The following is an 11,182-nucleotide window of genomic DNA, read 5'->3' as shown; positions in this document are numbered from 1 at the left end:
AAGTACCTATCCCCTATTTTCTAAGAAAGACTAAATGAATTAATATAGGTCAAGTGTTTAGAAAATGGCTTGGCATAAAATAAGCCCTAACATATACATATTTGTTGATCTATTACTGCTTCCTTTCTACTTTTAGTTACATATTGAGCCCCTTGATATTCTTTAAGTTATGCAAGTTATGCTGTAAATTGTAATGTTAACCACCAATAATACATTTGACACAAAACAGGGCAGAGGAAAACAGAAGAAATTTATTTAAATTAAGTAAGAGGAGAGAAAACATGGGTAGATATGGTGGCCCTTATTTCTCTTCCAGTCATAGCTGGTATTTATTCTTCTGCATTTGCTACCAAACCCATTTTTCCTTTAAATCAGCTGTTGGGGTATCATAGTCACACGGTATCCGAAGACCAGGTATTCAGTCTCTATCAGGGCACAAAAGCAAATTAAAAGCAATTTTGAACATGAAAATGCCTTTGCTTTAAAAGGTCACGTGTCCGTACCATGATCTCTCTAGAGTCTTACTAAAGAGAACATGCTGATTTGTTCATTTACTTTACTGGGCAACTCAAAGAAGTAAGGGCCTCATATGTGTACCCCCAGCACCAATGGGCTTATACAAACATTTATTGAATATTCAATAAATATGTTTTTGAAGGGAAATCCTTAACACTAAAATGTAAATATATTTACATATATTACATATATTACATATATGTAATATATGTAAATGTGTATATGTAAAATTAAGAATTTTCCTCTGTTTTTTTTTTACTGCTATGTCTACCGTGCCAGGACCTGGGATATAACAGATCCTCAACAAATATTTATCAAAAGAATAAATGAACCATATGCAGTAAATGAAACTCATACATAATTATAAAAAATTGGATAACATACCAGTTCTGGAGAGGTGATATGAGAAAAGTAAGTATAGGTGGCTAGGATATTCCTTCTTGTAAATCATAAATACTACATATTTCCAGGAAATAGGATTTGGTTATAGTTATGGTATTGTTAAAAATTTACCCTAAATTTTAGTCCTTAACGTTGGATAATATTTTCAGAAGATGATGAATGGCTAGAAAGATGGATATAGGATAGAATTCCGTAAGTGACCTTGATAGCTTCTTTGACAATGAGTACTCAAATTATATTCCATTATTTAATATTGTGTGCAAATTTGGAGAAAGGAGCCCCAGATGTGATTTATGATCCATCTCTAAGGGAGTTAGCAGAAAGTTCAATTGTTTTGTGAATGACTTTTGCTGGTTTAGTCAGCTCTCATTTTTTTTCAAATCTTAGATATTCCCATTTGCATGAGTAAGTGAAAGAAGGGCATCATTCATAATCTAATGGAAAAGAAATTCTGTCTGGCATTTTTCAAAAAAATTTCAGCTTAAATTTTTATAGAGAGGATAACCAATAAGTTTGAAAATCCTCTTTAGAAGCAGTGAGGATAGTTTTGAGTTATCTAGAATTTCACATAAGCATTTATATAATTTTCAAAAGAGGCCATCTGGATTAAGGGGGTGTAACAGAGGAAACTTATTTAAATTTTACCTAGGGTGAATTATCCTTTTTACATATCATCTCTACTTGCAAAAATGTTATCAGTAACTTAGAATCCTATATCCTGAGTTTTCTCAGACTACCCAGTCCCAAATCCAGGTTAAAAAGTGGGATCCTATTAACACCACTCATTCAGGTTCAGTTGTTCTTGTTAATAGTAACGTCAAAAAATTCACCTTCTGTAATGTCTTCTCTTATTAGAGAAAACTGTTTCTCATGTATGTTTGCAAATATGAATTATCTTAAAACATGGACTCCCTCATTGCCCCTCAGGTGATGGTATGAGGTCTCTGCAAAAACTTCTGATATTTGAGTCATCCCTTCTTGTGGACTCATTATACCCTTGTCCTCCTATCCTAAAACCATGTTTACTTAAGCTATTACATAGGTGAGCTTGATGGCTTACCTGCACTCAAAACATATTTACGTAATATAGCCTTTCTCTCTCTCTACCTCTGGTAGTTAGGATATATTTCTCTGTGTACTCTCCTCAGGGTCTCAAAAACATGAAATAGTGAAAAAGTAGTTGTGCCAACCACCTACCCCCAATAAAACCCTGAGAAGATAGCAAAATAAAGAGAATGGGAGGGGATACAACTTGAATTTAACCATTATTATATTTCCGAGAAGGGATTCCAGCATCCTGTAACCCTGAGAGTCTCATTCAGGGAGGAAGCTAATATGATAGGAATCTGAAGCCTTAGGAGGAATCTCATATTTTTCACCAAAGCATATCAGTATCCAACATGGCACCTGAGAGATGCTATATCTCTCCTTCCTTTTCTCTTCTTGCCTTTTGAGGAGGTCTTCACAACCACAATACTACCCACAAGAAATCATCTTCCAATTATACCAGTCTATTACCAAGGATAATCAAAACTTTAATTCAGATATTATCAGAGTCTTTCAAAGCACATCAAATGGTATATTAATTCATGTGTGTAAACAGAACTTTACAAAAGAAAGATTTAATTTATTTATTTGACAGGAGAGTTTGAGTGCACGACAGGGGGGAGTGGCAGGCAGAGGGAGAGTGAGAAGCAAGCTCTCTACTGAGCAGGGAGCTGGAGGCAGGGCTTGATCCCAGGACCTTGAGATCATGACCTGAGCTGAAGGCAGACGCTTAACCCACTGAGGCACCCAGGTGCCCCATCAAAACTTTTTTTTTTTAAGATTTTTTTAAATTTATTTATTTGACAGAGACAGGCAGCGAGAGAGGGAACACAAGCAGGGGGAGTGGGAGAGGAAGAAGCAGGCTCCTAGCGGAGGAGCCTGATGTGGGGCTCGATCCCAGAACGCTGGGATCACTCCCTGAGCTGAAGGCAGACGCTTAACAACTACGCCACCCAGGCGCCCCCCCATCAAAACTTTTAACACCTTCTCTCCCAATTCTGTCATGATCTCACTCACACATATTGAAGTGGTTCTCAAGTGTTCTGTACTTTATTGATGATGTCAGCCTCTATTTTTCAGGCTTTCTACTCAAATTTCTTTGCTCTAATCTTTATTATTTCTCCTGTTCGGTTTAGGTTTTATTTGCTGTTCTTTCTCCAGTTCCTTTAGGTATAAGGTTAACTTGTATATTCAGGATTTTTCTACTTTTTCGAGGGAGGCATGGATGGCTATGTATTTCCCCCTTAGGACTGGCCTTACAGTATCCCATAGGTTTTGGACTGATGTGGTTTTGTTCTCATTGGTTTCCATGAATTGTTTAAGTTCCTCTTTAATTTCTTGGTTGACCCAAACATTCTTTAGTAGTATGGTCTTTAGCTTCCAAGTGTTTGAATTCCTTCAAAATTTTCTTGGGATTGAGTTCTAGTTTCAAAGCATTGTAGTCTGAAAATATGAGGGAATAATCTCAGTCTTTTGGTATTGTTTGAGACCTGATTTGTGACCCAGTACGTGGTCTATTCTGGAGAAAGTTCCATGTGTGTTCGAGAAGAATGACTATTCTGTTGTTTTAGAGTGGAATGTTCTGTGTATATCTATGAAGTTCATCTGCTCCAGTGTATCATTCAAAGCTCTTAAAAAATATGGAACGCTTCATGAATTTGTGTGTCATCCTTGCACAGGGGCCAAGTTAATCTTCTCTGTATCATTTCAATTTTAGTATATGTGCTGCTGAAGTGAGCACTCTTTTGACAATGTGTTTTTTCCACTCCTGCCATGTTCTCCCATGTGTGATAGCATTTAGAAGGGACTGCAAATAGGGAGACAATGAGAAATGTTGTCATGGGAGTTGTATTTCCTACTTTTTTTAATTAAAATGAAGTTGATACATAATGCCATTATTTAAGGTGTACAATATAGTGATTCAACATCTCTGTATGTTATGCTATGTTCGACACGAGTGTAGCTACTACTATTATTTACCATTCAATGTTAATACAATATCATTGACTATATTCCCTATCCTGCACCCTTTATCCCCATGACTTATTCATTCTGTAACTGGAAGCCTGCATCTCCCACTCTCCACCCATTTTGCCCATTTCCCCTATCCCCTTATATTTAATTTTAATTCACTTTTATTGAAATATAGTTCAAATATAATGAAATGCAGCTATTGTATATATCTATGAGCGACGAATTTAAATGGGCATGTAATGACAACCACAACCAAAATATAAAACATTGGTGTACCTGGCTGGCTCTGTCAGTAGAGAGTATAATTCTTGATCTTGGGGTAGTGAGTTCAAGCCCCATGTTGGTGTAGAGATTACTTTAAAAAATCTTTTAAAAAAGATATGTTACATTATCCCCCCAAATTAATTTTTGCCCCATCCCAGCCCATCCTTTCTCTTGGCTCTAAGTAACCATTGGCTAGCTATCTGTCATTTTAAATAAGGTTTATCTTTGTAATTTTGTATCTAAATGAAATCATATAGTGTATATTCTTTTATATTTGGCCTCTTTTACTTAGTATGTTTTTGAGATCCACGTGGTGTCAATCAGTAATTTGTTCTTTTTCTGTGTGTGTGTGGGGGGGGTCAGGGCAGAAGGAGAGGGACAGAGAGAATCCTAAGCAGGCTCCATGCCCAGCACAGAGCCCACTTCAGGGCTAGATCTCATAACCCTGAGATCAAGACCTAAACTGAAATCAAGAGTCAGATGCTTAACCAACTGAGCCACCTATGTTCCCCAATTTGTTCTTTTTTATTGCTGGATTATATTTATTATATGGCCATAGCACAATTTATTCATCAATTGATGGACATTTGGCTTATTTCCAGTTCTGGACTATTATCAGTAAAACTGTGAACATTCACATACCATTGTTTGTATGAATACATGTTTTAATTTCTCTTTTGTACATACCTGGGATTGAAATTGCTGGGATATATAGCAATTGCATATTTAATTTTGTAAGAAACTGCAAACTTGTCACAAGTGGCACAATCTCATTCTTTTTTATGGATGAGTAATACTCCATTCCACGCATGCATGTTTCACATCTTCCGTATCAATTTGTCTATTGATGGACACTTTGGCTGCTTCTATATCTCGGCCATTGTGAGTAATGCTGTGGTAAACATAGGGGTGCATATATCTTATCAAATTAGTGTGTCCATTTTCTTTGGGTAAATAGTGCAATTACTATATCATATAGCATTTTTATTTTTAATTTTTAATATCATATCTTCATGATATTTTTGTCTGCAGACATAGCCATTTCACTCCCACTTCATCCTCTGTTTGGTAATAGATCCTGCCACCTTGATCAAAGCTTAACATATGACCAGAAATAAACCAAGCAGATAATTTTTCTTCTACTATTTTTATGTGGAGAAATATGAAGACTGGAAGTGGTTGTAGCAGAGTCATGTGACGGAGGATTCCCAGGTGGACTCACGATCTCCTGTTGATGAGATTCAGGACTGCACTGGAGCCTGTCCTCTAAAAGCCTGGATTCTATATTCCTTCTTGGATTCTGTGAACTATAAAATTAATTTTATATTTCAGTTTAAATTTAGTTAGAAAATGGTTTCTGTGTTTTACATTCAGAAATCTTAACTGGAGCTCTCCCTTGTCATATGCCTCCATAGTGCCCTTTGCTCTTGTTCTTATAACATGTCGCACTTGTAATTAATTGCTTAACATTTGTTTCCCTTGCCAAAGAGTAAATTTTATAAAAATGAGGAACATTGTCTGCCCTGTTCCTCTTTTCCCCAGTGCTTATTAGCATAGTACCTGACACCTAGAAATAGTTAATGGGTGGATAAATAAGAAATTTATATAAAGTAGTTCTCACAATGCTTACTAAATGTAAATGACTTTCCTCTCTTTTTTTCTGCTTTCCCTCTTTTCTTTTTTCACCAGAAGCACATCGCTTTGAAAATACAAATACTGCAATACCCACATGTTCTGGTGATTCAAATTGTGCACATGTATCTCTCTTCTCACTACCTCTCCAATCATTGATACAAGAAAACACTTTAACTTCAAATTTCTCTTGCAGTGAAAACAATATGTTTTGAGAGTCAAAGGAAAGGGTTCGTGTCTTTCCTTTCAGAATATGATGAAAATGCCACTCATCCAATTAGTGCATGGGGTTTTTAAAGAATAGAGATGGTTTCTGCTGAAGTCTTGCCCTTTGCTCCATCTTTTCTGTAGTCACTGCTGTATTAGGGGTAAGACTAGCCCAAGTCCTACTGTCAAGGAGGTCTTATAAGAAAGTTAACATAATGGTGTGCACCCCAGAGATTGAACCTGTGACCCAGTCCTTATTAGCAACTCTACCCAGCAGAGCTGACTCTAAAGAGGTTGCTGAATTTCTTTCAGATAACCCCTGCTGTCTTAGCTCCAAGGTCATGTGTCTGACCCAATAAAGATAGTTAACTCGAAAAAGTCTTCATGCCATTTTTAGAATATCTAGAGCAGAATGACCTCAGCATTGGACAGTGTTTATAAAGGGTATTTGTTTTGTGAGAAGAGGAACACATTGCTATTCTGGAGACCTACAAGACAATGTCATGTTTGTTTTTTGTTTTTTCTGGTTTTTTTTTTTTTTTTTTTTTTTTTTTGATCCTGGGAGTGGTTCCGTAGCATAGTTATCAGACTAAGCCTTTTAGCTTAGTATGTAGCCAAAATTAAACAGAGGGCTGTACAAATATAGAGAATTTAGGACTATCCACACAAGAGAAGCTAGCTATTTTAAGAAAAAAGAAGGTATTTCTAGCTAAGTGCCTGCTACGTATCAGACACTCAATTACACATTTTTACTTACAGTATTGGTATTCCTTTACAGATATTATTTTCCCTATTTTCTACATGAGTAAGCTTAGAGAGATTTAAATAATGTGTTCAGGACTACCTATTAAAGTAAGAAAATTGGTCACCTACTTTTACCTTAAAAATTCTTCCCATTCTTTCAACAGTACTACACTGTTAATCCGTTGTCCTTAGCCTCTGTGAGTAATTGTGGTATATGAAGTGATTGAGATTCGGCTTCAAACTGAGTCTTAGCTACCACCACCAACGTAGGTGTCCATAACATTAGCCAGTTCTGAAAAGATCAATAACAGTTACTCAAAATTCCATTTCACTTCATTCAACTTCCTTCCAATAACACAGTGTTTAATTTTTTCAGGTTTCCATCTTTCTTCCATAGTTCTGGATATGTTTTTTTTTTTTTCAGTAGGTCTGTATGAAGCTGATAAACTTGCATTTTGTAACAAGACCTTTCCCCACCCTTGCTCCAGCCCCAAACATCCTGAACTGCAAGATCCCAGGACACAGAGAAAGGCTATGCTAAGGGGTTATGCTGTTTCTCTCACTGCATTTAATTTGAAAGCTGGTGTGAAGGGAAGCTGATGGTTGAAGACATAAGAATTTTGTTTAAATATTGCCTCTCTTATTGTTTATCTGCATAAACTTGAACAACTTACTTGATTTCTTAAAGTATCAACTTCTTCATCTATAAAATAGATATACTAATAGCACCTCCTTCATAAGGTGGTTATGAAGTTAAAATGAGATACAGTGCTCAACACAGAGCAAATATTCAAAAAAATTTCCCTAAAATTTATTTCAAATGTTGTACTTCCTACATGATACAGGATAATTCCACAGTAGGCTCAGTAAGAAAATTCATAGTAAAAATGAGTGAATGAGTTATTCTTGGAAATAAGAACTTCAGTCATTCCAACAAAATTTGCTATGTGTCTACGCTCTGTTCTAGGCACTGTGCTAGATACACATATATTTTGTAGATATTCTAAACCTTGTGGCTGATGTTCAGGTAGGCAAAATACCCCACTTATTTCTTTTGTTGGAGACAAACACTGGATTGAGAAATTCATGATTCTGACTTAATATGGACAGACTTGGGGATACTTGTTTTAAGTTTCGAGCCTTTAAAATATGAATGGATTACTACTAAGTGAAAAGATCTCTCTTTTTCCCCAAGCATAAAAATGACATAACCCATATAAGATTTGCTTAAATTTGCAATTCCAGAAAAGTATAGAACTTTACCCTGAATATTCTCCCTCCTCACTTCTTTTGCATGACTTCAACTCTGTGACTTAAATGAAACCAATTTATTTTGTGAGGGTTTTAATAACATATTCATTATGATCAGATTGAAATCTAATGACTAGCTCCCTCAGACTGACAGTCACTGGACTATTTATATATACTCTCCGCCCTTTCAGTCTGACCTACTTTGACAGTTCAATTAAACCAATTGACTTTTGAAGTTTGTTTATGAAATGGCTGGGGAATGCTGACTATGTGGGGTGTTTGGCATTTGTACAACACACCATTTAACAAGTTCCCTCAGTGAATTTCTGGAGTCCAGGAAAATATTGCTCTCTAACCTGGTAGGCAAATCATGGTTTGAGTCACATATGGAGATATGGGGTGTGTTAGTCCATGTGCATACTCAGAACTTATGTATATAATGCACACATGTAATTTCCCCCTAAATAAAGAGCTCTCTTGTGTGTAACTCTATTGTTGTCAATCTATAGTTCTCAATTTCATATGACTTGAATGGGATTTGTTTATGTCCTTAAATACTTTTTCATTCACTATCCATTCATTCATTCATTTACTCAACAACTATTTACCGAGCACCTACTCTGCTTTAGGTGCTGTACTCGACCCTGGGAATAAACAACAACAACAAAAACAGAGTAATTCTCTAAAAGGGCTAGACTGACATTAAATAAGTAATCCCATAAATGATTTACTAAGTACAAAAGCCATAAGTACCGCAAATGAAAAACAAAGGTTATTATTTTTAATATTGTGGGTTTTTTTTTAACTATTCCTTTTTTCTATTGTTAACATTTCCCCATCCTCCATAATACTTATATCCTAGGATTCTGTGTTTGAGCTACTCTTTTATACCTAGTTTGTGTAAAAAAAAAAATGTATTTTTTTAAAAATTTTTAAGTGCATGATACTGTGTATATGCAATGCTATTGTTCAGGAATATATAGATTATATACCTTTTCACTGCTAGCTGAGAAATATCCTCATTTTCCCTCCCATCACCACCAACCCCTCACTGCCTTTGATACATTTGATATTGTCTTGTGCTAAATGCTGTCTTATTATTTAAGCCTTAGTTCCCTATGGAGATCCTAGGCTCTTTGAAGGCAAGTCTGTACCTGGTTACTGTGCTGCTGGACAGACCTTAGCTCCAATATGTGCTTAAACAACATGTGTTGATTTGCTGATGCATTTCTTCCTGTTTATAGGTTATAAGTGGATGGATATTGATTAGTGGTCAGGATCATTGTAGCCTTATAAGTGTACCTATTGTTGATTATTTGTCAAGGTTACAAATCTTGTTGTAAGTCATAAAAAGCAGTGGAATCCTGCTTTCTTGTCTCTATGACTTTGCAGGTAAACTACCAAAGTTGAACTGAGTTGAATTAACATACTAACTTTACACTGCTCCATGTTGATATAGAAGCGTATTGGCTTCAGACCAACCACTGCCAAGGGAAATGAAGGAAGGAGGGACAGAATTCAGTCAATATAAAAACTTAGTAGTGGAGGGATGCCTGGGTGGCTCAGTCAGTTAAGTGTCTGCCTTCATCTCAGGTTATGATCCCAAGGTCCTGGGATCAAATCCAGCATCCAGCTCCTTGCTCAGCGGGGAGCCTGTGTCTACCTCTGCCTGTCGCTCCCCCTGCTTGTGCTCTAGCTCTCTAAGAAATAAATAAATAAAATCTTAAAACAACAACAACAACAACAACAAACTCGGTAGTGGAAATGTGGATGGGATCTGATTCCTTACTTCCCAATATAAAAGATAAAAAACACAAATCCACCTGAGAAAAGAAGCTATCATTGCTGACTACACTAGGCTTTAATAACTTGGCTTCTTATTTTTTTTAAAGATTTTATTTATTTATTTGACAGAGAGACAGCCAGCAAGAGAGGGAACACAAGCAGGGGGAGTGGGAGAGGAAGAAGCAGGCTCATAGCGGAAGAGCCTGATGTGGGGCTCGATCCCATAACGCCAGGATCACGCCCTGAACCGAAGGCAGATGCTTAACCGCTGTGCCACCCAGGCACAGCCCCTTGGCTTCTTATTATTGGTATCAGATATTTGTCCTACAAATCTTCTGTTATAACCTCAAATGCCTTTCCTCCTATTTTTTTTCTGTAAGTGGACTTATACTTGCTTTATTTTTATTTAATTTAGATTTATCTAGTAGGGAGCTTGTCATAACTTTCTAATTAAGGAATAATGGTGGGGTAGATTGGAAAGTTCAGTTTCTGCATTCACCCCCTTTTTGTAGGCACCCAGTGAAAGGCAGTATATTACAAATGATAAGAGCTATCTCTTGCTAATACCAAATTTTCTGGCTTTACATCCCAGCTTTGCTACTTATCAGTAAATTGGCGCTCAAAGTAGTTAATGCTCTTGTCTTTCAGTCCCTCCAGTTGATTGGGTTCTGAGGACTTCATGAGTTAATACATATAAAACATTTAGAAGGGCTCACAAGGAGCTCAGTGCATATTAGTCTCTATTATTATTATCAGCATTGCTACTGGTGTGCACTACATATTCAGAGGATGGGAATTTGATAGTATTACCTCCAAGAGCAAAGGTACAGTTAGACCCTGCCCTCCGTTTACATGGCCTCCCAGCAGAATTCTGGACTGAGAAAAATAATATACATGGAACAAAAGAAGAGTGAAGGATACTGAGTTAGTGAGCAGTAATGTCCAAAGCAAGACTCTCTGGTTAAAGATAGGTTGTAAAATGGACTTTAGGTATTTACTCGTGTCTTCATCTCCAAGAAGGAGGAAAGGGATCAATATTAAGAGTAACACATACTTAAACTGTCCTCCTCCACTTAAGAATGTGTGGCTTCAAAGGGCAAGACCAAGAGTAAGAGAGACAGACACGCTGAGTGTAAGAGAAACCCTAGGTCTGCTTATCAAAAGAATAGTAATCATAATGACAGCTTAATCAAAAGTGTTGCCTAGTAAAACATGGTCCAATATCATATTTCAACCGATAATATTAGCAGCTCCTCTTAATCTATATATTTGCTGTAAGAGAACAAACAGAGGTATAAGTGTGGGGAAGGGATACAAAAATATTCCTTTACCTATGCTGTATTCAGGGCTTGCTGCCAAA

General features: G+C 36.6%; 1 non-coding gene across 1 annotated transcript; it reads right to left on the bottom strand.

Annotated features, from left to right (window-relative positions):
• Positions 1 to 3,599: 3,599 nt before the first annotated feature.
• Positions 3,600 to 3,706, bottom strand: LOC117796870. The gene has a single exon (XR_004621573.1). It is a non-coding gene; the product is annotated as a U6 spliceosomal RNA (small nuclear RNA).
• Positions 3,707 to 11,182: the final 7,476 nt, after the last annotated feature.

This window comes from Ailuropoda melanoleuca, chromosome 16, assembly GCF_002007445.2.
Source record: "Ailuropoda melanoleuca isolate Jingjing chromosome 16, ASM200744v2, whole genome shotgun sequence".
Taxonomy (NCBI): domain Eukaryota; kingdom Metazoa; phylum Chordata; class Mammalia; order Carnivora; family Ursidae; genus Ailuropoda; species Ailuropoda melanoleuca.
The sequence above is the reverse complement of the archived record's forward strand: the minus strand, read 5'-3'. Positions and strand labels throughout refer to the sequence as shown.